We start from the raw sequence: 25,092 nt of genomic DNA on the forward strand, positions 1-25,092 counted from the left end.
TCTCCATTCTGACCCACAGTGAGGCGGAGTGAGTTAGCTTATTAGATCACATGCCAAAGAAATAGCAGAGCCAAGATTCAAACCCAGGCCAGACCCACGCTTAGCCCAGCCCATCAGGGAAAACAAAACCTGAAATCCTCAGACCTAAAGCGCCAGCCTCGGCTCCCCAGCCTCGGCGTGGTTTCTGACAGGTAGAGAGCTCCACCACCTCAAATTTCCAGTGGCCAAGGAAGAGCAGGGAGCAAACACCAGGGCACAGAAGGGGAAGAAAAATATTTCTAAGCTTCTCCCTCTTCCTGTTTATCTATCCTCTCAAACCCAGAGCTCCTGGTAGCTATTTGTCCAGAGCAAGGTCTGCCAAGAGAGACATCCTGCTGGTGACTGCCCGGCCAGGCTTATGCCAGATTAAGTGCAGGGGACACTGAGGCCCACACCCACCCCTGCAGCTCCCTATCTGGCCCAAGAACGCTGCTTCACAAAGGGACTTTCAACAGAAGCCAGGGTCCAGGAAGAGGGACCCAGGCGAGGGAGGAGGGGCCGCTGCCACTGCCTCCTCAGCGCCAGCTGGCACCTGTCGGCTCCATACTCAGCTCCCAGCAGCTGATGAGGATTCAAGGGAACAACTCTAAGCTTGGGCTGGGCACTGCCCTGGGTGGTGCTGGGCACTCAGATCACAGGCTGTGCAGGCAGGCAGGCTCAGCATCCAATCCCAGCTAACCAATGGCCTGCTGTGTGACCTTGGCCAAGCTAGTGAGCTTCTCTGAGCCTAATACCCTTATCGGTAAGTTGAGGGTAATATTAGTACATATTCCATAAGGATGTGGAGAGGATTACATGAGACAACATAAGGGAAGGGCTGGCGCCTAGTAGATGTGAATAAATGTTATTTATTTCTCATTCACACTGTCAAGTTGATCCCCTGACTTAGTCCTGAAGATCTGAGGTGCCTTTAAAATGTGCTCAAAAGAACAATGAAGGCCTTCAAAAGGAATGAAATTTTGACACATGCTCCAACCTGGATGAACCTTGAAGACATGCTAAGTGTGTAAAAAGCCAGACACAAAAGGACAATTACAATGATTCCACTTATATGAGGTACCTAGAGAAGTCAAATTCACTGAGACAGAAAACAGCAAGGAGCTGCAGGGGATGGGGAGTTAGTGTTTAACAACCACAGTTTCTGTTTGGGAAAATTAAGAAGCTCTGGAGCCTAAGAAGTTCTGGATGGTGATGAGGGTTACACAGCAATGTGAATTGTATACTTTGAAACGGTTAGAAGGGTACATTTTATGGTCTGTATATTTTACCTCAATAAAAAATTTAAGACCCATTAAGAACATTTTTTGTGAATGTTCATATTCCTTGGAGAGCTCAGGATCGAGAGCTGGAACAGGTATGTGAAAAGCTAAAGGCACCACCTGCCAGGAAGTTGGTAGCACCAACTTGAGTGGAGGAAGCTAAACAAAGAGACAAAAGGGTGCCTGGGAGGGCTGTGAGAGAAGGCAGCGCTAGCCAGGCCCCTTCCTATGTGAGCTGGGGTCTGACCAACACCCACCAACGCTGGGAAGAAGCAGGCCAAGGGCAGAAAGTGGGTAAGCCCACAGGTGAGAGGCCTTGGCGGGGTGGGTGGATAGACTGAACTTCCCCCATAAGTCACCATGTGACCTTGAGCAAGTCATTTCCCCTTCTGGATCTTCTGAAATCTTCTTTGCCTTCCTTGTAAAATCAAGATTCTACTCCATCACCCAGCAAGCACCCCTTAGTCTACATCCTAGAGAAGCGAGTGTTTGTGTCCACCAAGAGATGGCAAGAGTGTTCAGTAGTTTTTCTCAGAATCCCTCCGAAACTGGAAACAAGACAAAAGTCCAGCTACAGGAAAAAAAAAAAAAAAATATATATATATATATATATAGTGCTACATGCATACGGTGGAATACTACACAGCAGTGAAAAGGAACAAGCTGCAGCATCAGTGATGGATCGCAGGGCTCACGTTGAAAGGAAGAAGTCAGAAGAAGCCAGATAAAAACACCTCATACTGTATGATTCCATTCACATAAAGTTCAAGAACAAACAAGACCAATCCTTGAAAGGCACTCAGAAGCATGGCCACTTGAGAGGATGGGAGGGTCCAGTAACTGGCTGGGAAAGGGTACCAGGAACCTTCCAGGCCACTGATAATGTTCCACATCTTGATCTGAATATGGGTTGCACAGGGGTTATACCTGTAACAATTCATCAAACTACACCCTGATTTACTGTCTGAAAATTATATCTCAATATACAAAATAAAATACAAACAGCTAGTAACTCATACTCTGCCTTGAGAACTGCAGTGAGGAGACTCTGAGAAGCCAGATGTGGAAAGGTTATAGAAGTGTTGCATGGGCATAAGAACATGGGCTGGGAGTCAGAAGGACCAGAGTTCAAGTGCTGATGCTCCCTCTGACTGAATATGATTTTTTTCTTTTGTGATTTTGTTGTTGTCGGCCAAACTTTTCACCATGAAATTTGTACTTAACACCACAAGTCAAACAAGAACACATAAAGAAAAAGTCTATGCCCTTCCCTCCCCCTCTAAGCCCAGCACTTAAGCATCCTTCTATAACAAGATTCTTTTCCCTTAACATCACAACACAAAAACTCCTCCAATTAACTACACAGATCTCCAACTCTGTTTAATGGTGACGTGCCATTTCATTGTATCACTACTCATTCAGCAGATAGCTACTAACTATTGACCCTGTCAACGAGATAGGCATCTGAGAACAGACATTCCCACAACAGAGAAAAAGGATGGGAGGGAGGAAATGAACAAATAAATACAATAATGACACACTGTGCACACTATGATGAGGGCTCCGAAGGCTGAGATGCTCAGCTAGAAAATAAGATAGGAAAAGACATATAGAGCTTCAACTTACAACAGGATTCAGTTCAGTTCAGTCGCTCAGTCGTGTCTGACTCTTTGCGACCCCATGAATCACAGCACGCCAGGCCTCCCTGTCCATCACCAGCTCCTGTCCCAATAAACCCATCAAAAGTTGGAACTATCACAAATCAAAAAGGCACTCAACACACCTAGCCACTACACCTCGTAGCTTAGCCGAGCCTACCTTAAATACGCTCAGAACATTTACATCAGCCTACAGCGGAGCAAAACCATCTAACACAAAGCCTATATATTTTATAACAATGTCGAATTCCAACTCCCTTCAGGGCACTGAACGTGAAAAGCAGCAGGGTTGTGTGGATGCAGAATGATTGTTACATGCAAGTAACATATGTATTGATTATTCACCCTCCTGAGGGCGTGGCTGATGGACCTGCCTCTACTCAACATCAGGAGAAGAGTGCACTGCACATCGCTGGCCCAGGAAACAATCCGAACTCAAAATTCCAAATACAGTTTTCCATGGATGCACCACTTTCACGCCATTATAAAGCCAAAAAACCCTAAGTCAAACCACCGTCAGTTGGGGACTGTCTATATTTGAGGTATGATGGTCCCAGAAGGCCTACACTGGCATCCAAAGAACAGGGAGGTTAGGGCCACGTGAAAAGCAGGCCAGGCAGAGGATGAGCTGTGCCAGGGTCCTGCCATGAGGAGGACACAGAAGTGAAAGGAGGCAGGGTGGTCTCTGGAGCAAAGTCTTATATCCTGATCATTCTACTTCTTTAGGATAGGCTACCGAAATTTAGACTGCTTTGATAAAAAGGCATATGCATTTTAAAAACTAGAGTAGATCCTGCCAGATTACTTTTTCATAAGGTTGCAGGACTCCATACAGCAACCAGGATCATTTAAGAGGGCCAGTTTCCCCACAGCCTCACTGGTTCAAAAAGTTACAGATCCTCTTCATTTTCACCCACATGAAAGCTCTCTACTTCCACAGGAAAACTCTCCAGGCCCAGTTCACAAGAAGGTAAATGACAAACCCTCCTCGTCAGGATGCTGTGAGGTTTAACTGAGAAATAAATCCACCCAACCTGCTGAGCCCAGTGCCTAGCACTCAACAAATTGGGCCTGCTGTTCCATCACCTACATGAATGCCAACTCCATAGTCACCATGCTAACACAGAGAGCTTCTATGGGGAGCCTGGACGCCTCAAACCCCAGAGGCTTAGCATGGCTGTCCCTGGAAACAGGGCTACCGGGAGAAGGAGGTGGAATTATGGCTCAGCAAAAGAGTACTGGGCTGGGAGTCAGGAGACTAGGTTCACGTCAACCTTTCTGAAGACTCAGCTTCCATCTATAAAATGGGCCAAATCACTCCCTCTTCATGTAGCCATTCTACCAACGTTTCTGGGGCATCTACAAGAGATGACTCAACACATAGACATCACCAGATAGTCAATACCAAAATCAGATTGATTATATCCTTTGCAGCCAAAGATGGAGAAGCTCTCTACATTCACCAAAAACAAGACTGGGAGCTGACTGTGGCTCAGATCATGAAATCCTTATTGCCAAATTCAGACTTAAATTGAAGAAAGTAGGGAAAACCACTAGACCATTCAGGTATGACCTAAATCAAACTCCGTACAGGGGAAGTGACAAATACAGATACAAGTAACAAATACAGTAGAAGTGACAAATAGATTCAAGGGATTAGACAGGATAGACAGAGTGCCTGGAGAACTACAGACGGAGATTTGTAACACTGTACAGGAGGTGGCAGTCAAAACCATTCCCAAGAAAAAGAAAGGCAAGATGGTTGTCTGAGGAGGCCTTACAAATAGCTGAGGAAAGAAGAGAAGCGAAAGGCAAAGGAAGGATATACCCATTTGAATGCAGAATTCCAAAGAATAGCAAGGAGAGATAAAAAAGCCTTTCTAAGGGATCAATGCAAAGAAAGAGAAAAAAATAATAGAATGGGAAAGACTACAGATCTCTTCAAGAAAATTAGAGATACCAAGGGAACATTTCATGCAAAGATGGGCATAATAAAGGACAGAAATGGTATGGACCTAACAGAAGCAGATGTTAAGAAAAGGTGGCAAGAATACACAGAAGAACTGTACAAAAAAGATCTTCATGAACCAGATAACCACCATGGTGTGATCACTCACCCAGAGCCAGACAGACATCCTGAAATGCAAAGTCAAGTGGGCGTTAGGAAGCATCACTACAAATAAAACTAGTGGAGGTGATGGAATTCCAGCTGAACTATTTCGAATCCTAAAAGATGATGCTGTGGAAATATGGCACTCAATATGCCATGTAATTTGGAAAACTCAGCAGTGGCCACAGGACTGGAAAAGGTCAGTTTTCATTCCCATCCCAAAGAAAGGCGATGCCAAAGAATGTTCAAACTACCACACAATTGCACTCATCTCACACACTAGCGAAGTAATGCTTAAAATTCTCCAAGCCAGGCTTTAATAGTATGTGAACTGAGAACTTCCAGATGCTCAAGCTGGATTCAGAAAAGGCAGACGAACCAGAGATTAAATTGCCTACATCTGCTGGATCAACGAAAAAGCAGGAGAATTCCAGAAAAACATCTACTTCTGCTTTATTGACTATACTAAAGCCTTTGACAACACAACAAGCTATGGAAAATTCTTAAAGAAATGGGAATACCAGGCCACCTTACCTGCCTCCCGAGAAACCTGTATGCAGGTCAAGAAGCAACAGTTAGAAATGGACACAGAACAACGGACTTGGTTCAAAACTGGGAAAGGAGTACGTCAAGGCTGTATGTGGTCACCCTGTTTATTTAACTTATATTCAGAGTACAACATGAGAAATGCCAGGCTAGATGAAGCACAAGCTGGAATCAAGATTGCCAGGAGAAATATCAATAACCTCAGATATGCAGATGACACCACCCTTATGGCAGAAAGTGAAGAGGAACTAAACAGCCTCTTGAAGAAAGTCAAAGAGGAGAGTGAAAAAGTTGGCTTAAAACTCAACATTCAAAAAATGAAGATCATGGCCTCTGGTCCCATCACTTCATGGCAAATAGATGGAGAAACAGTGAAAACAGTGAGAGACTTTATTTTCTTGGGCTGAGGAATCACTGCAGATGGTGACTGCAGCCATGAAATTAAAAGACGCTTGCTCCGAGAAAGATAAGCTCTGACAAACCTAGACAGTATATTACAAAAGCAAAGACATTACTTTGTCAACAAAGGTCCGTATTATAGTCAAAGCTATGGTTTTTCCAGTAGTCATGTATGGATGTGAGAGCTGGACCGTAAAGAAGGCCGAGTGCCGAAGAATCGATGCTTCTGAACTGTGATATTGGAGAAGACTCTTGAGAGTCCCTTAGACTACAAGGAGATCAAACCAGTCAATCATAAAGAAAATCAATCTGAATATTCATTGAAGGATTGATGCTGAAGCTGAAGATCCAATACTTTGGCCAGGTGATGCAAAGAGCTGACTCACTGGAAAAGACCCTGATGCTGGGAAAGACTGAAGGCAGGAGGAGAAGGGGACAACAGAGGATGAGATGGTTGGATGGTATGACCAATTCAATGGACATGAGTTTGAGCAAGCTCCAGGAGAAGGTAAGAGACAGGGAAGCCTGGCATGCTGCAGTCCATGGGGTCGCAAAGTCAGACAGGACTGAGTGACTGAACAACAACTACGATATAAAGGGCACTGTTCTAGGAGTTAACAATACAGAATAAAATTTCTGCTTCATACATGCTAGCTGGACACACAGAAATAAACTATAAATTAGTAAAATATATGGCCTATCAGGGGGCAATGAGTGATTTAAAAAAAAGGCTCTGTGGATGAGGTATGAAATTTTAGTGCATCCAGGGCAGGCTTCACATTTGAGTAAAGAGGAGAAGGAAGTGACAAGGCAAGCTTTGTGACTCTGGGGAAGACAAGCATCCCTGCTCAGGATCAGCCATGCATATGCCCTGCGGTTGGGGTTCCCATTGTGTTGAAAGAGCCATGCGGCAGCCGGTCAGCTGGAGCCAGGTGGGAGCAAGCAGGTAAGTACTAGATGGAGGCCACAGTAAGAACACTGGCCTTCACTGCAGGTAAATGAGGAACTACTGGGGGTCTTGGGGCAGAGAACTGTCCTGATCTGACTTTGACATTCCAACAAGGTCACCCTGCTGCTGTGTTAGAAGAGTCTTTTCGGCAGACAGGGTAGAAGAAAGGCAGAACCCTCCTAACCCTGTTAGGAGTCCACCGCAACCACTCAAGAGATCCTGATGGCTCGGACCTGCAGTGTGGCTCTGGACCTATTCTGAAGGTGAAGCCAAAAGGGCTTACTGAGGTGTGAGAGAAACAGAGGAACCATGGGCAACTTCAGGTTTGGCCTGAACAACGAGAGGACGGGCCCGCCACTCCCTGAGACGAGACAAAGGGAAGCCACAGGTGGTGAGGAGTGAGTGGACGGAGAAGGGTGGGAGGCTGTAGTCTCTACTTCAATCTCAGAAGAAAGCCACAGGGCCTGGGGACCTGAAAAGAAAGAAGAGCTGATCCAGAGGCCTGTGTGGCTCCCTCTGGGAAGCAGTATGAAAGTCAGAGAGAGGAAGGGAGGCCAGAGGGAAATTACGGCAGCATATACGACCCGCTACAGGCCTTGCTGCCCACAAAGCCTGGGCCACGGCCATGACTGGCTGCTCACGGACCCATTTCACAGGTGGGGAAACTGAGGGAACTGAGTTTCACAGTGAGCACCTCTCTTTTAGAAGCTGGAAAGGGCCAGGATGAGGTAAGGTGGAGTGGCAGGCAGCTCATACCCACCATCCCAATCAGGGACCAGGGGGCTGAATCCAGTGTCCCCACCAACCAGGAAGTCTGCAGGATCCCAAGAGGTGATGAGGACTCCGGGTTTCTCAGAGTTGAGACTAGGACTCAAATCCAGATTCCAAGGATATCTGCTTTGGGACCCAGGAGCTCTTCCCTCCTTCACCCACTCCCTCATGGGAATTTAATTCATGCCCCATAAAGTTCACCCTTATAAAATACACAACTCAGGAACTGTCCCGGTGGTCTAGTAGCTAAGACTCTGTGCTCACAATGCAGGGGTTCGGTTCCTGCTCAGGGAACTAGATCCCACACACCACAGCTAAGAGTTCGCAGGACACAACTGAAAGATCCCGCATGCTGCAATGACAACAAAGACCCCACGTGCCACAAGTGAGACCTGGTGTGCACTCAGTCGCTCGTCGAGTCCAGCTCTTTCAGACCCTGAACTGCAGCCCACCTGGCTCCTCTGTCCATAGCGATTCTCCAGGCAAGAATACTGGAGTGGCTTAACATGCCCTCCTCCAGGGGAATCTTCCCAACCCAGGGATCAAACCCAGGTCTCCCGCACTGCAGGTGGATTCTTCACCACTGAGTCATCAGGGAAGCCCTGGCATAGCCAGATAAATAAATAAAAATATTAGAACAAATAAATAAATTATACCACTCAGTGATATTTAACACACTCACATTACTGTGCAACCATCACGGCTACCTAATCCCAGAAAAGTGAAAGTGTTAGTCGCTCAGTCGTGTCTGACTCTTTGTGACCCCAAGGACCTGCCAGGCTCTTCTGTCCACAGGATTCTCCAGGCAAGAATACTGGAGTGGGTTGCCATTCCCTTCTCCAGGGTCCCTTCCTGACCCAGGGATTGAACCCAGGTCTCCCATACTGCAGGCAGATTCTTTATCGTCTGAGCAAGCAAAGAAGCCCCAATTCAGGAATATCAAACCCAAAAAGTTAAACATACAATTATCATATGACCCGGCAATTCCATTCCTAGGCACATACCCAAAAGAACTGAAAACTGGTATCCAAACAAATGCTTGTACACAAATGTTCTAGTTACAACAGCTGAAAGGTAGGAGCAATCCAAATGTCCATCAAATAATAAACTGATAAACAAAGAATGGTATATTCATACACTACAATCCAAACACGAAGAGTCGCATACTGTATGATTCCACTTGTATGAAAAGTCCAAAATAGGTAAATCCATAGAGAGAGAATGCAGATTAGTGGTGCCAGGGGCTGGAGGAAGCGGGTAATCAGGAGTGACTGCTTTATAGATACAGAGTTTCCTTTGAGGTGATGAATATGTCTCAGATGTTGAACATTACTAATCATCCAGGAAACGCAGATCAAAAGCACAGTGAGATATCACCTCACACCTGTCAGGATGGCTATTATCAAAAAAAGAGGCAACAAAACGTTGGCAAGGATGTGGAGAAATTGGAACCCTTGCACACTGTCGGTGGGAATGGAAAATAGCACAGAGGTTCCTAAAAATTAAAAATATTAATGGAACTTCCAGACGATCCAGCAATCCCACTTCTGGGTATTTATCCCAAAGAACTGAATCAGAATCTCAAAAGAGGTATCAGCACAACACCCATGCTCACTTCAGCAGTAGACACAACAGCCAAGAGGTGGAAGCAACCCAAATGTCCATCGATGGAGGAATGGATAAAGAAAATGTCGTGCACACACAAAACAGAATATTGTTCGTGCATACCAAGTCGCTTCAGTCACGTCTGACTCTTTGCGACCCCATGAAATGCAGCCTTCAAGGCTCCTCTGTCGACGGGATTCTCTAGGCTAGAATACCAGAGTGTGTTGCCACGCCCTGCTCCAGGGGACCTCCCCGATCCAGGGCTCACACCTGCATCTCTTACATCTCCTGCACTGACAGGCATGTTCTTTACCACTTTACCAAAGCCAGTTGGTGCTTCCCAGTGGAATATTATTCAATCTTTAAAAAGAAGAAAATTCTGCAGTATGCTTCATGGACAAAACTTGAGGTTGTGATGCTAAGTAAAATAAGCTAGTCATAGAAAAACAAATACTACATGATCTCACTTATGTGAGGTATCTAAAATAGTCAAATTCAGGACATCCAGGGGTGGTACAGTGGATAAGAATCTGCCTGTCAATGCAGGGGACATGGGCTCCATCCCTAGTCGGGGAAGATTCCACATGCTGTGGGGCAATTAAGCCCTCAAGCCACAGCTACTGAGCCCGTGCTCCACAAGAGAAGCCGCCACAATGAGAAGCCTGCACACCTCAAGGAAGAGTAGTCCCTGCTCATCTCAACTGGAGAGAGCCCCCGTGCTGCAACAAAGACTCAGCCCAGCCTAAAATAAATAAAATAAAATTGTTTTAAAATAATCAAATTCATAAACTCAGAGTGGAATGGTGGTTGCCAGGCTCTGGACAGAGGCAGAAATGGGAAGTTACTAATGAACAGACACAAAGTTCCAGTTAAGCAAGGAGAATAAGCTCTAGAGATCTGCTACACAACATTGTCTTTATAGTCAAAAATGATATTATACACTGAAAATTTTGTTAAGAGGGTAGTTCTCATGTTAAGTATTCTTACCGCAATAAAATAAGAAATTTTTTCAATGTTTTGGAATTAGGTAGACGTGACATTTGCACAATTTTGTGCATATACAAAATACCACTGAACTGCACACTCTGAAATAGTTAACTTTATGTTATATGAATTTCACCTCATAAAAGAAGTACTGAGAGCATGTCCATACATCCAAATGACTATCTCTCCCAAGCAAGTGCTACAGTGCAATCTAGGGCTCGAGCCTGCTCCTGTGTTCACGATTCAGTTCCTTCTTTGTGAATGCCAAATGACAAGGTTGTGGTTCAAATAAGAGAAGGGGTGTAGGGTGGAGAACGGAGCCTCCATAGCAGCCTGGACATGCCCAGTGCAAAAGCCTGGTCTCTTAGCAGTCAGGACTATGTTGATCCATGTGAACAGAGCAAAGCCCACCTCTGTGCCAAATTCCATAAGAAGTGGGTTGAAGAGCAACAATGTGTAGATTTTGATAACACCATTATTTCAGCCTTATCTTTGATCAAACGAGCCAGCATTCCAGCTTATCAAGTGATGCTCTATTAAGACAGACAGTTGGGGATTACTCATTGGCAGTTCAGGCTCAAATGTTAGTAAAGTCAGCCAGCCAGATCTTTGGGTTCTGCATCTTCGGAATATATTTGGAAAAAAAAAAAAAAAACCCTCCTGAAAGTTAAAAGAAACAAAACTTGAATTTGCTGTGTGCTGGAAACTTTTTACATAGTATTTACATTATATTTACAACTATTTACATAACATTTACATTATATTAGGTATTATAAGTAATCCAGAGATGACTTAAAAGCTAGGGGGAGGCTACGTACAGGTCAAAAGCTAATACTATGCCATTTTACATAAGGGGCTTCAGCTTCTTTGACTTCAGAATCCAACTTTGGAGTCCGTGGGGGTCCTGAAACCAATCCCACCGCCAAAGATGCTGCGGAGGGACAACTGTAATCAGAATTACCCCAAACCAGCCAGCCAGCCCCTTTTTTAAGGCCCCTCTGCACAGCAGGCACAAGAGACAGAAGCAGGGGAAACAAGGCGCCAGCTCTCAGCCATCAACCCAACAATGGCAATTTCGTTTCAGTTCACATCCTTCCAATTAAATTAACATTGTTCATCTGACATGCGCTGGCTTTCTGGTTTTATTAGTTTCACTCTGGTTTTATTTCATGCTCGCTTTATAGTTATGTAAAAACCATGTAAACATGTCTAAGGCACTTACACTTAATTTTATATTTGTACCTTTAAGTTATAGTTTAAGAAAATTCAAATAAACAAGTGAGGCTTTTTTTTTCCTTTAAAAAGCCACAAAAAAACACATACTTCTGATTCCATTTATACAAAATGTCCAGAATAAGCAAATCTATAGAGACAAAAAGTAAACTTGTAGGGTGGGGAGTGATGACTAATGGGTACAAGGTATCTTTCTGAGCTGATGAAAATATTGTAAAATGAGACGTTAGTGACAGATGTACAACTCTGTAAATACATTGAAAGCTACTGAACTGTAAACCTTAAATGCCTGAATTGTACAGCATGTGAGTTAAACCTCCATAAAGCGGTTTTTAAGAGTGGGGGAAGGGGAGTCGACCTATTACCCAGGTTTGAACAGTATTAAGCTAGACAGCTGAAGTTGAACGGTTCTATGAAGACCTACAAGACCTTTTAGAACTAACACCCCAAAAAGATAGCCTTTTCATTATAGGGGACTGGAATGCAAAAGTAGGAAGTCAAGAAACACCTGGAGTAACAGGCAAATTTGGCCTTGGAACACGGAATGAAGCAGGGCAAAGACTAATAGAGTTTTGCCAAGAAAATGCACTGGTCATAGCAAACACCCTCTTCCCACAACACAAGAGAAGACTCTACACATGGACATCACCAGATGGTCAACACGGAAATCAGACTGATTATATTCTTTGCAGCCAAAGATGGAGACGCTCTATACAGTCAGCAAAAACAAGACCGGGAGCTGACTGTGGCTCAGATCATGAACTCCTTATTACCAAATTCAGACTTAAACTGAAGAAAGTAGGGAAAACCGCTAGACCATTCAGGTATCACCTAAATCAAATCCCTTATGATTATACAGTGGAAGTGAGAAATAGATTTAAGGGCCTAGATTTGATAGATAGAGTGCCTGATGAACTATGGAATGAGGTTCGCGACATTGTACAGGAGACAGGGATCAAGACCATCCCCATGGAAAAGAAATGCAAAAAAGCAAAATGGCTGTCTGGGGAGGCCTTACAAATAGCTGTGAAATGAAGAGAAGTGAAAAACAAAGGAGAAAAGGAAAGATATAAGCATCTGAATGCAGAGTTCCAAAGAATAGCAAGGAGAGATAAGAAAGCCTTCCTCAGCGATCAGTGCAAAGAAAAAGAGGAAAACAACAGAATGGGAAAGACTAGAGATCTCTTCAAGAAAATTAGAGATACCAAGGGAACATTTCATGCAAAGATGGGCTCGATAAAGGACAGAAATGGTATGGACCTAACAGAAGCAGAAGATATTAAGAAGAGGTGGCAAGAATACACAGAAGAATTGTACAAAAAAGATCTTCATGACTCTGATAATCACGATGGTGTGATCACTCATCTAGAGCCAGACATCCTGGAATGTGAAGTCAAGTGGGCCTTAGGTGATAGAGGTTTTGGAATTCCAGTGGAGCTATTTCAAATCCTGAAAGATGATGCTGTGAAAGTGCTGCACTCAATATGCCAGCAAATTTGGAAAACTCAGCAGTGGCCACAGGACTGGAAAAGGTCAGTTTTCATTCCAATCCCAAAGAAAGGCAATGCCAAAGAATGCTCAAACTACAGCACAATTGCACTCATCTCACATGCTAGTAAAGTAATGCTCAAAATTCTCCAAGCCAGGCTTCAGCAATACGTGAACCGCGAACTTCCTGAAGTTCAAGCTGGTTTTAGAAAAGGCAGAGGAACCAGAGATCAAATTGCCAACATCCGCTGGATCATGGAAAAAGCAAGAGAGTTCCAGAAAAACATCTATTTCTGCTTTATTGACTATGGCAAAGCCTTTGACTGTGTGGATCATAATAAACTGGAAAATTCTGAGAGAGATGGGAATACCAGACCACCTGACCTGCCTCTTGAGAAATCTGTATGCAGGTCAGGAAGCAGCAGTTAGAACTGGACATGGAACAACAGACTGGTTCCAAATACGAAAAGGAGTACGTCAAGGCTGTATATTGTCACCCTGTTTATTTAACTTATATTCAGAGTACATCATGAGAAACGCTGGGCTGGAAGAAACACAAGCTGGAATCAAGATTGCCAGGAGAAATATCAATAACCTCAGATATGCAGATGACACCACCCTATGGCCAAAAGTGAAGAGAAACTAAACAGCCTCTTGATGAAAGTGAAAGAGGAGAGTGAAAAAGTTGGCTTCAAGCTCAACATTCAGAAAACAAAGATCATGGCATCCGGTCCCATCACTCCATGGGAAATAGATGGGGAAACAGTGGAAACAGTGTCAGACTTTATTTTGGGGGGCTCCAAAATCACTGCAGATGGTGACTGCAGCCATGAAATTAAAAGACCCTTACTCCTTGGAAGAAAAGTTATGACCAACCTAGATAGCATATTCAAAAGCAGAGACATTACTTTGCTGACTAAGGTCCGTCTAGTCAAGGCTATGGTTTTTCCTGTGGTCATGTATGGATGTGAGAGTTGGACTGTGAAGAAAGCTGAGTGCCGAAGAATTGATGCTTTTGAACAGTGGTGTTGGAGAAGACTCTTGAGAGTCCCTTGGACTGCAAGGAGATCCAACCAGTCCATTCTGAAGGAGATCAGCCCTGGGATTTCTTTGGAAGGAATGATGCTAAAGCCGAAGCTCCAGTACTTTGGCCACTTCATGTGAAGAGTTGACTCATTGGAAAAGACTCTGATGCTGGGAGGATTAGGGGCAGGAGGAGAGGGGGACGACTGAGGATGAGATGGCTGGATGGCATCACGGACTCGATGGACGTGAGTCTGAGTGAACTCCGGGAGTTGGTGCTGGACAGGGAGGCCTGGCGTGCTGTGATTCATGGGGTTGCACAGTCGGGTAGGACTGAGCGGCTGAACTGAACTGAACTGAAGCTGGAGAAATCACAGAGAGATGAACAAGCCCACCTATTCACGGCTTCCCTGCCAGGCCCACTCCACATCTCTCTCCCCCATACTGTCCCCAAGGGCTCTGGAGCCAGAAGAGGCTAAGAGGGAACCCTAAGTCACAAGCTAAGCGCTCCCTGGGTGAGCAGGTGGCTGCCCTAGGACACCACAACTCAGGATTCCTATCTCCTGAACAGTATTAAGGCACTGTTTTGAATTCTTAAATTGGGAAAAACTTAAAAACAATGAATACGGCCAGTGTCAGTAAGTATGCAGGGAATGTGATTCTTGTAGACTTCAAAGGCAGCGTCAAGGGAGGATGCATGACAATAAAGATTCAGCACTTCAGCGACCCAGCTGGCTGGGATTTGGGTAGAGGCAGGAGCACTCCAAAACTGAGCCCAGGCAGCCCCCCTTCCTGGGGAGGCAGCTGCCATCCCCGCCCTCCACCCAAACACACCCAGCATAGCCTGCAGCGCAGGAGAGGGTCCCTATCCAAGCATGCTGCCTGCAGCCAGCCTCAGCAAGGGGCAACTCTGCTGCAACAAGAAGGGAGGCCTCAGTCTGTCTTCTGTCCACCCAGCAAACCTCCCTCTCCTTCGGCCTATCCCTTCCAGAGACACTTCACAGAGACAGGAAGAGGAAGCCCCTGCTGGCAGCTGCTGCGTAGGCGCGCTGCGGGAGTGCACGTCTACCCATAACAGGCTGACCCCTTTTGTCCCAATGCCTTCCTCCTCTAGAAACCTGCCTGGAATTGACCACCTCCACAAAGCCTTCATTCTGTCCCCCTCAAAGGCTCATTGAGCCCCAGCTTGGAGCCAGAGGCGGGGAAGGAGTAGACACCTGTTTGCCTGGCCCAGGACCCCCTCCTCTGGGCCCTCAGCTCAGGGATGGCTCCCAAGGAAGGTATAGAACTTGGATAACTCTGCTGGCAACACTCCCAAAAAGTGCTAAGTGAAGAAGTGGGCCCCAGAGCCATGGACCAAGTGCAGTTCTGGGTCCCCAAATTAAAACTACACAAATGCATACAGAGGCACAGAAAAGATGACGGGGGATACCCACAAACTGCGGACAGAGACACCTCGGGCCAAGAGAGGAAGTGAGGAATGGAAGGGCTTTCACAATTCACTCCCTTTCTCTAGGAAGCTACTACCCGAATCCTTTGTAAAGATAACTACTTAATTTTTTTTTTAACTGAAAACATTTTCAAAAGCAGGGTAGACATCCATCAACTGGGAACTTGGTAAGCAAGCTATGGGCCCTACACACACTGGGATACATACCCAGCAACGAAAAAAGGAACACACTCCTAGAACACATGACATGAGAGGGTGAAATGTGCAGAGAGAGTAACAAGGAAACTTACATTACCATATGTAAAATAGATAGCCAGCGGGAATTTGCTGTCCGGCTCAGGAAACTCAAACAGGGGCTCTGTGTCAACCTAGAGGGTTTGGATGGGGAGGAAGATGGGAAGGAGTTTCAAAAGGGAGGGGATATATGTATACCTATGGCTGATTCAGGCTGAGGTTTGACAGAAAACGGCAAAATTCTGTAAAGCAATTATCCTTCAATAAAAAATTAATTAATAAAAAAAAAAAGAACCTGCCTGCCAATGCAAGGGATAAGGATTCAACAACCGTCTGGGAAGATCCCATATGCCTTGGGGCACCTAGGCTTCAGCGTCACAACTACTGAAGCCCCCGTGTTTGCTCCACAATAAGAGAAGTCCTGCGATGAGAGGTCCATGCGCCACAGCTAGAGAGAAGTCCGCACTTACTGCAACTAGAGGAAGCCCACACACAGCAAAGAAGACCCCGTGCAGCCAAAAACAAATTGAAAAAAAAAGAAAAAAAAAAAGAACATCACGTTGAATAAAATAGGCAGAGATAAAAAAAATACCTATTAACTAGATGAGTCCACTTGTGTGAAAATCTAGAAAAAAGAAAAGCCAGAGTGACAGGAGATACCAGGCGTGGGAGCAACTACGGACTGCAGGGGAGCCCCAGGAAACGTCTGGGTGATGGAAGTGTGCCCACACTTGACTGGGGTGGGGGCTGCATGCCCATGACATTCGCCAGCACTCAGCCAGCTGCACCTGTAGGCTAGGTGAATGTTACAGTATGCACACATCAATAAAGCTTAAGTGAGGCAGGAGGAAGGGAGTCAGCACTTAATGGGGACGCGGGTCTTCCTTGGAGTGAGGAAAATGTTCTGCACCTTGACGGAGGTGGTGCCACAGCACTGTGAATGAACTCAGTGCCACTGTAGCTGTACTTCAAAATGGTTAATTTTACATCAAGTGAATTTCACCTCATTTTTTTTTAACTTTTTAAGTAGACAAGGGAAACATTATTATGCCCATTTTGCAGATGGAAAAACTGGGCTCAGAGGAAGTAGTCAACTGCTAGTCCTGGGTTTATCCACCTGCACCTTAGACCTGATTTAGAGCCCAGGAGAGGCGAGAGAGTTGCTCCGGACATCCCCAGGAAGCTCTGCAAAGCTGGGCCTCTACCTCCACGGAGGGCTCTGGGCCTTTTTCTCTGGGGCATTTGAAAACCAGAGCTTCCCCACAGACCCCGAAGTGAGCCAGCAGTGAGAAACCCGCAGGGACTCCTGAAGGCTATGAACTCCATCAACAGACAGGGCTGCAACCGTGGCAGGGACCGAGCATCAGCAAGAAAGTGGTCAAACTAAGGCTAAAGCCAGGATAGGGGTGGGGATGAGCCCAATCAGATCCAGGCTGGATGAGGTCTTCTGGGCCCTGCCAGTCAGGGCCGTAGGGAGATAAGGGGTCAGCACCAACCTCAGGGACCCAGGAGAAGGCCTCAGCAACTACAGGATGGCAGTCAGAGTAGACACATCCACCAGCCTCTTTGTGACTAGCAGGAGAGGGGTTCACGCCTTCCTGAGCTCTGCAGGAAAAGAAAAGAGGAGGAGAGGTTCCCCTCTGTGCTTTCTAAACAAAATCTTCAAAAACACCAGTGGCCCTGTCCTCCACTCCGGGGAGGGCCCGGACAGAGGCCACCGCCTGCAGACATGCAGAGCCTAGGGCCCAGCAGCATGTAGAGGCCAGCAAAGCCCAGGGTCGTCTGAGGGCACCCACTTCTCTCCCCCCTAAATGCCCCTGCACCAGCCTCTTGGCAGTGGGGCCTGTTTCTCATGGGCGAGGGCGGGAAGCCCAGCCATGGACCCACAGCCGTCCTAGCACCACACCCTCCCTCTGCCTGGAATTTCCAAAAGCCCTGCTCCCTGGGAGCCCACAGGGTCAGGAGCGGCACACCCAGCTCCCAGATGCTCCCTGCTGCCTGCCACGGGCATGGAGGTCACCCCAGATGTCCCATGTCTCTCCTTCATCAGCGTGCTTCAGCTCCAGCCCAAGCAGGGGCTGAAAAGCCAGTACACATGTCAGTTACAGAAAATAAAAAACTTCCAAGGTCCAGGAATTCCACTATTAGACATTCTCTCCTTAGGAGAGGTTTCAAAGGCCTCAGTTCATTCCTGAGAAAGGGGATCTGTTAACCCATAGGTATTTCAGCTAAGAGCAAAAATAGGCATGTTGATGCTGCAATGGGGGCAGTCTGGAGCCCCCAGCTCAAAAATGAGGGGTCTCAGGGAGGGCTGGCAAGGCCTCCCCAGTGGCTTAAATGGTAAAGAATCCGCCTGAAATGCAGGAGACCCGGGTTCAATTCCTGGGTCGGGAAGATCTCCTGAAGAAGGGGATGGCCACCCACGCCAGTGTTCTGGCCTGAAGAATCCCATGGACAGAGGAGCCCGGCAAGCTACAGTCCATGAGGTAGCAAAGAGCTGGACACAGCTGGACACGACAACTAACACACAGAGAGGGCTGGCAGGCCTTCATAAGAGGGCAGGGAGGTCCCCTGGAGAATGGGGAGACCGACAGCGAAAGAGATTCCTTACACTAAAAGGAGGGGCCTCTAGGCGTCTCATGTCCTAAGAGGGAGGCCAGGGCTGCCTCTGAGCCCAGTGTGGAACAGCAGTTCACAGGCCGGGAATGCTGAGCCTGGGCCCCACCCCAGGTCTGTGGATCTGCTCAAGTTCCCTAAACATGCCAAGATGCCACATCTCTGCATGGGTTGCTCATTCTGTTTGGGAAGCCCTTCTTATCCTTGTAAACTCTTGGTCATCCTTCAAAGCCCCCCTGAAGCATCACCTGGTGCCCTTCCCTCCCTTCAGCTCCGACCATAGCAGACACGGCCCCCAGTAGGTACCAAAGGTAGAATGTACACAGGTGCCTCTCTACTTGGCAGGGACTGAGTCTCACTCACCTTTGGTCCCCTGTACCTCACACTGAACCTGGGGCATGAAAGGCCAGGAACCAGAGCCAAGATAGCATCCCAGGGCCCTCTCACCTTGAGCCACCGTGCAAACAGCCTGGCCTCTGTGGTTTCACAGGCCTGTCGCTCTGCTGAGATCACTGTAATCATGGTAATAGCAGCACCAAATGTTTACTGTGCACTTACTATGAGCCACACGTTACTGCGAGGACACTCCATATGCTACCTCCTTTCATCTTTGTGACATTTTTCTAAGGGAGTCACTATTATTAATCCTGTTACACAAGGGAATCAGGCACAGAGAGGTTAAGTGAGTTGCCCAATGCCACAGAGCCAGTGAGAGCGGAAGCCAAAATTCAGACCCTAGTGATCTGGTTCTGGACCCAGTAATCTTAATCACTAAGATGTACTGCGGGTATGAAGATGGTCAGTTGGCAGGACAAGCTCTGAGTGGAAGAGGAACTTGGGGGTTTTAAAGGCTAGTTCTCCCTGGGCCTTCTCTTTCCCTGGTCCCAACAGAAGACTTAGGAAGAACAGCAAGGCCTCTGCCCAGATCCAGCCTGCTGCTCCCAAGCTCATCCCTGTGCTGAGTGCCAGTTACAAGAAACACAAAAGGCCCATCTGCCAGCCCCTTGGCCCAGAATGGGGAGGTACACAGCTGTCCGCTGGGAGGCAGAGCCATAATTTGGGGCTATTCTTAGCAAACCACTGGCTCCCCTCCCAGAGGCCAGAAGGCCAGGCCCAAGCTTCATTCAGCCTCCTGCAAGCGTGGAGAGGTCCCACAGGGCTAAGGAGCAACTGCGGGGTGAGAGGGGAGAACAAAGCCCTCGAGCTTTCAGATCAGAGGTGCTGGCCTGCTCACCTTCCCAGGGCTTGGCCACCTGGCTGCTGACCAGCGCTGGGGAGTCCTGGCCACAGAGCAAGTCCAGTCACCAAAGTTCCACCAACAGGGCTCGCTCTGTGCCAGGTCCTGGGCCACACACTTTCCACTCACATTAAACCCTCGCCACACCCCAAGGGTGAGGGGTTACTGGCCCCCTTTAAAGATGAGGGGTTGGACTTTAAAGATGAGTTAGTTAAGACACTGAGTAACTTGCCCAGGTAACACAGTGAGTCTGTGTCAGCTGTATCTCCCATCTCCAGGTTGGGCCAGAGCCAAATGGTGGGGCGGAGCCCTTCCCTGTCCAAGTCCAGGGTTTGGGGGAGGGGCAGTCCACACTAGAGAGCAAAGGTCTCACCAAAGATCCAACTCAAGTTTACTCTTTCTCTCCCCCCTGCCCCCTGGGACTGTCCCTTCCCCACAAGAAACCCTCAGGTTTGGGCTAAGAAGGAGAGTCCCCAGCAGGTTCCTCCCCTATCCCGGCCGCACAGTCTCACTTCAGAAGTGAGACCCAGAGGAGATGAACCTCAAAGCTCAAGGAGCCCCAGCCGGTGCTTAAGGCATGCGCCCAGCCCTTAGAGAATAGGGAGGTCAGAGAATTCTCAGGCTTAAACAGAGGATCCTGAGCCCTTTGGGGTCTCCAAACCCCAAAGCAGGAGTCTAGAAATGAAGCCACACCACTCAGCACCTGCACAGCCACTATCCCAAACAAGTCAACTTTCAGCCACCGCTGCCACACAGAGTCACAGGAATAACTCAACAGTGCCTGCCTTGGACTACATCTTGGTTGCTGCTGTTTGGTCACTAAGTTCTGTTCGACTCTTTGCGACCCCACAGACTGCAGCACGCCAGGCTTCCTTGTCCTTCACTATCTCCTGGAGTTTGCTCTAACTCATGTCCACTGAGTCAATGATGCCATTAACCATCTCATCCTCTGTCACTCCCTTCTCCCCCTGTCCTCAATCTTTCCCAGCATCAGGGTCTTTTCCAGTGAGTCAGCTCTTCATATCAGGTGGCCAAAGTAGTGGAGTTTCAGCTTCAGTATCAGTTGATTTCCTTGAGGATTAGCTGGTTTGACCTCCTTGCTATCCAAGAGACTCTCGAGAGTCTTCTCCAGCACCACAGTTCTTAGTACCCACCTCTGACTGTGTTCTGCCTTCTGCTGCCGGTGACTCAGCAGGTTTAAGTGTCTGCGTTTCAGGTGTTCACAGCCAACTCCATGTCTGCCCAGGGCTTCAAGTCACATCCATGTGGCTCCATGTCTCCCGTCAGTGAATGTCAGCTCACATCCCTGTCTATGCTCCTCTGAGCCCACCAACACATGTGTCCACTTTTGCCAGCCAAGTCTCCATGATGGCAGAGATCTGTCTATACGGTATCTGCAGCCCATTCGTTGTCCCCGCTTGTGTGTTCACACTGTCTGCCCCTGCACGTGTCCGTGCCCTGAGTTGCTTGCCCACCTCCACCGTCTTCCTGTGTCTGCTCTCATGTCCACTGCATCCAGTTCCTCACCGGCCCAGCCCACGCAGCTATAAACCTGAGCACATTGGCACACATCTCTGCCCACACCAGCATTCCCCACCTGTCCCCGGGTGACCCCATGGGCGCCACCTGTTTGGAGGCAGGTGGGTATGTGTTCACCCAAGTACTCACAGTGCCGGCCAAGGGCTAAAGGGTAAGCTCAGCAACTCCCACTCCAAGAACAGTGTCCAAGGCCACAGGCACGAGTTCACTGCCACCTCCACAAAGTGTTCCAGGACATCTTGCCAGGGATGATGGGGGAGGGAGCAGAGCCTGAAGCACAGCAGAACCTCAGAGGTGAGGTCAGAGATGCCCCAGGTACCACTAACCTCAAGCCAGTTCTGCCGGGCCTGTCCACTTCCAACACCCCAATTCCAACCCCAATGGCCAACGAGAGGAAGACTGTCCATCTGCACTCACAGGAAATGGTGCCTGGCTCCAGCCTGCCAAGCTCATCCCCAGCCCCCAGAGACAGAGGCTCTTCAGAAAGGAAGTGAGGACTTCCTCCTGTAAGGCTGGATCTAGATCCCAAACCTCAGAAGCCCCAGGGAAGCTAGGAAGGTCCTATGGTCAGCCTGACCCCAGAAACCAAACGTAATTCTCCTGAAGTCCGGAATAGCTTCAGTCAGCAGGAAAAAAAAAAAAAAAAACAACAAACAACTGGGAGTGGGGCTGGGGCACACTTCTGCTGCTCCCTGTCCCTGGAGGCGGTGAGAGGTCCTAAGCATCAGGGTAATAAGAAAAGAGGGGTATGGAGGCAGAACAAGAATATTTCAAACATATTTGCATGGCTGCATGAGAACTGCATCCCAGCTTCCCTGGCAATTACAGCCTGTGTCACTCATTCAGCAATTAATCGTGTGTATTCTCTTGGTATTTCCACTGTTACTATTAGTCCAGGACTGGTATGGAAACCCTAAAGTAACGAAATTTCTCTGTGTTTATGCCTTGCATCCCACCCCCCTCATCGCCCCCCACGGGGTCGCACAGTGGGGCTAAGCCACCTAAGTGGGGAACCCTCCAACTCCTTCCGCCACTCCCATCCTCCTTGGCAGAGCCCAGTGCCTGGCATTTAAGAGATGCTGTCCCTGGGTCCAGGCTGCTCTGCAGGAAGCCAAGGAGTTGTTGCTTGGAACTCTGGTGGAGAGACCGAGAAGCTGGAAGCTTCCTGAAGTCAGGGGAGCTTTTCTTCCGTTTCTGACTCCCTAAGAGGTAATAACATGTTCCAATCGTCCTAGATGTTTTTAAGAGTCCGGGGCAGCCGTCTCCCTGATACTGCACTCCGCTTTCTGACAGGCCGCCTGCCCCTGCAAGAAAACCTCTGAAGATGAAAAAAGGGCTCCCCCGGGAGACCCAGGCCTGCAGAAGGCAAGAACCAGATGCGGCCCAACATCAAAGCCTGCACTCACTGGGATCTCTGGACTCTTCCCAGTTCCATGGACCGCAAGTGCCTAAAGACGAGCCCAGGGACCTCAGGTGTGGAACATGAGGCTGCTTGCCTCGCCGCAGCTACACAGGAAGCCCAGCTCTCAGGTCTCGCCCGAGAACCAGCCATCAAGGGTGGAGGTGTCGCCATCCCACATCTACCCTAGTCGGAGAGAAAGCTCCTGGAGAAAGTGCGTAGCCCAGAGCCGGACAGACAGAACGCCTCAATAACTCCTGTTTAAAATGTGTGGTTCCGCTTCTCTCCCAGGCACCGATCCCGTGCGGGTTTCGTTGAGGGGGCCAGGCTCTCTCCTCTCCACAGAGCCCAGGGAGGCTTGTGATCTAGGGGATGGGGAGTGGGTGGTCGGAGCAGCCCCGGCCCGGGAGTGCCGAGAAGAGTCCCTCATCAGCCCTCCCGCGCCGGCCCCGGGTCCTGACGCGTCGGTACCTGCCAGCCCGTGGCTCCGGGGGGCATCCGCGCTCCTGCGGCAGGCGCGCGGCGCCCGAACTGCGGGCGCCGAGTTAGGCAGCGGCGGGTCGCGCCGGGTACTGGCTCCGGCTCGCTCCTCCCAACTTCCCCAGCCCATCCGTGGGCAGAGGCGGCTCCGGAGGCTGGCAAGCCGGGCGCGGCGAGGCGAGGGCACAAGCGCAGGAGGCCGCGCTCGCCTGAGTAGAGAGCCGCGCACCCCAGCAGGAGCGCGCCGCTCGGCTCCGGGTGCCCCGCGACCCCCACGCCGAGGGCGGACCCGGCGGGGCCGCCAATCACCGCGCCCGCCGTCGCCCAGCCAGCCAGAGCCCCGGCCCCAGCCGCCGAGGGGGCGGGGGTCTCGGATTTAAAGACACACTCACCAAGCAGCGTCCGGAGTGACATTCCAGAGCCGCTGCTGCCTGGGGGAGAGGGAACGGCTGGCCCCACCTTTCTCGGCCCCGCTTCCTCCCTCCGCCAGCCCACCCTCCGCCTAGGAGGAAAACTTTGGGGCGGGGGAGACCGCCTGGGAAACCAGTTCCGCTTCCCTTGTCAGGAGTTCGGCTCTTTCTGGAAGAAACCCAAACCCTACATCCAGCCTCCCTGGCAGGAGAAAGAAGCAAAAGCTCTCGGCGCCACACCCCCGTCCAGACTCCAGCTCCCCGGGAGATCGGCTGGCCCTCGCCGCTCTCTGCTTTTTAAAGCAAAGCCAAGCCTCTGCGGGCACCGGAAGAATCCTCGCTGTGCTGTGCAACCTGAGCTAGGCGACTTCTCTCTCTGGACCTCGCCACCACAGGAGTCAACGGTTAGCCCTTAAAGAGCAGACTGTCCGCTCAGCTGTGGGCTTCTCCCAAACCTTGGACACCCTCAGTACCTGGAGACACAAAGCAAAGAACCCGGCAGAAACTTCGGAAGGGGAGAGGACCCATGGCTCCCTGCAGTGACAGGCACAATCCTAACCCCCAGGGGGGTCTGTCCCCGGCTCCCCTGACGGGGGAGGCAGTCCAGCCTGGCCCACCGGAACGCCCCAGCAGTCCCTGCCAGCCCTGCGCGAGTGCGCGCCTCCAAGTGAACGCTGGTGCCTTCACTCTCACCACTGTTTTTCTGAGGGAGACGAAATTGGTTGTGGTTAGTGAGTCACTTGTCCCTTCTCTCTGCCCTGCACTGGGGACCTGCGTCTTCCTCACCTGTCACTCCCTGCCTCACCCACAATCAGGGATGGAGCGGGAGTCAGGGAAGTCCAAGTTTGCCCAGGGATGAAGGTAGTGCAGGCCTGCTCTCTCTCCAAAGTCAGGCCAGAAGGCACTGGGCTGGGAGAGGGACATGGAGGCCCTGCAGCCCCTTGTGAGCCCTAAGAACAAAGAAAGACAAGAGGAATGGCTGTTATTTATGGTGCTCTTACCAGGCCTCCAGCACCTAGGTCTCAAGTACTTCACTGGGTGATTCTATGAGATGACTACTTTTATTACCCCTCTTTTAATCTGAGGGCTTCCTCCTGTTCCATCCAAGGTGTGTGAAGAGGCGAGGAGCAGAGGAAGCCCAGGAGTAGCCTTGGGAAGCAGATCTACCTTCAGAGGCCAGTAGAGCAAGGCTCAGGCTGATACATACCTTACTGCCTGTATGGTCTGTGACATAATTAGTCTTCAAGTCCCTCAGCCAGAGGACAGCCTGTCCTCCTTCAAAGTGCTGACAAGTCAGGGAGCTGGGGCCTGTGATGGCCTGGTGTGGCGCACTGTGGCTGCATCCTTAGGTACTGCTCCCTTCCTGACCCTTCTGCACAACTTCACAACCCCCACCCCCTGCCCCTGCAGATTCCGCATCTGATGCCCTGCCATACTGAGGGTGCTGTTGCTGTTGTTCAGTTGCTAAGTCATGTACAAATCTTTGCGACCCCATGGACTGCAGCATGCCAGGCTTCCCTGTCCTTCACTATCTCCCGGAGTTAGCTCAAACTCATGTCCATTGAGTCGGTGATGCCATTCAACCATCTCATCCTCTGTTGCCCACTTCTCCTGCCTTCAGTCTTCCCAGCATCAAAGTTTTTTCCAGACTTTGCATCAGGTG

At 49.0% G+C, this 25,092-nt stretch overlaps 1 protein-coding gene across 3 annotated transcripts in view; it reads right to left on the reverse strand.

Annotated features, from left to right (window-relative positions):
* PALD1 (phosphatase domain containing paladin 1) overlaps nucleotides 1–23,552 on the reverse strand; it is a 92,198-nt gene extending 68,646 nt beyond the window's left edge. Inside the window, exons 1-2 of one of the 3 annotated variants that reach the window (XM_040242551.1) lie at nucleotides 23,412–23,552; nucleotides 17,245–17,353 (exon numbers count right to left, since the gene is read on the reverse strand). The gene's annotated coding sequence lies outside the window, so the exon portion shown is untranslated. Of the gene's footprint in view, nucleotides 1–17,244; nucleotides 17,468–23,411 lie in introns of those variants that run through there. The other 2 variants (XM_040242553.1, XM_040242552.1) reach the window with 2 other exon arrangements.
* Nucleotides 23,553–25,092: the final 1,540 nt, after the last annotated feature.

Source organism: Oryx dammah, unplaced genomic scaffold, assembly GCF_014754425.2.
Source record: "Oryx dammah isolate SB20612 unplaced genomic scaffold, SCBI_Odam_1.1 HiC_scaffold_6, whole genome shotgun sequence".
In the NCBI taxonomy this organism is placed as follows: Eukaryota; Metazoa; Chordata; class Mammalia; order Artiodactyla; family Bovidae; genus Oryx; species Oryx dammah.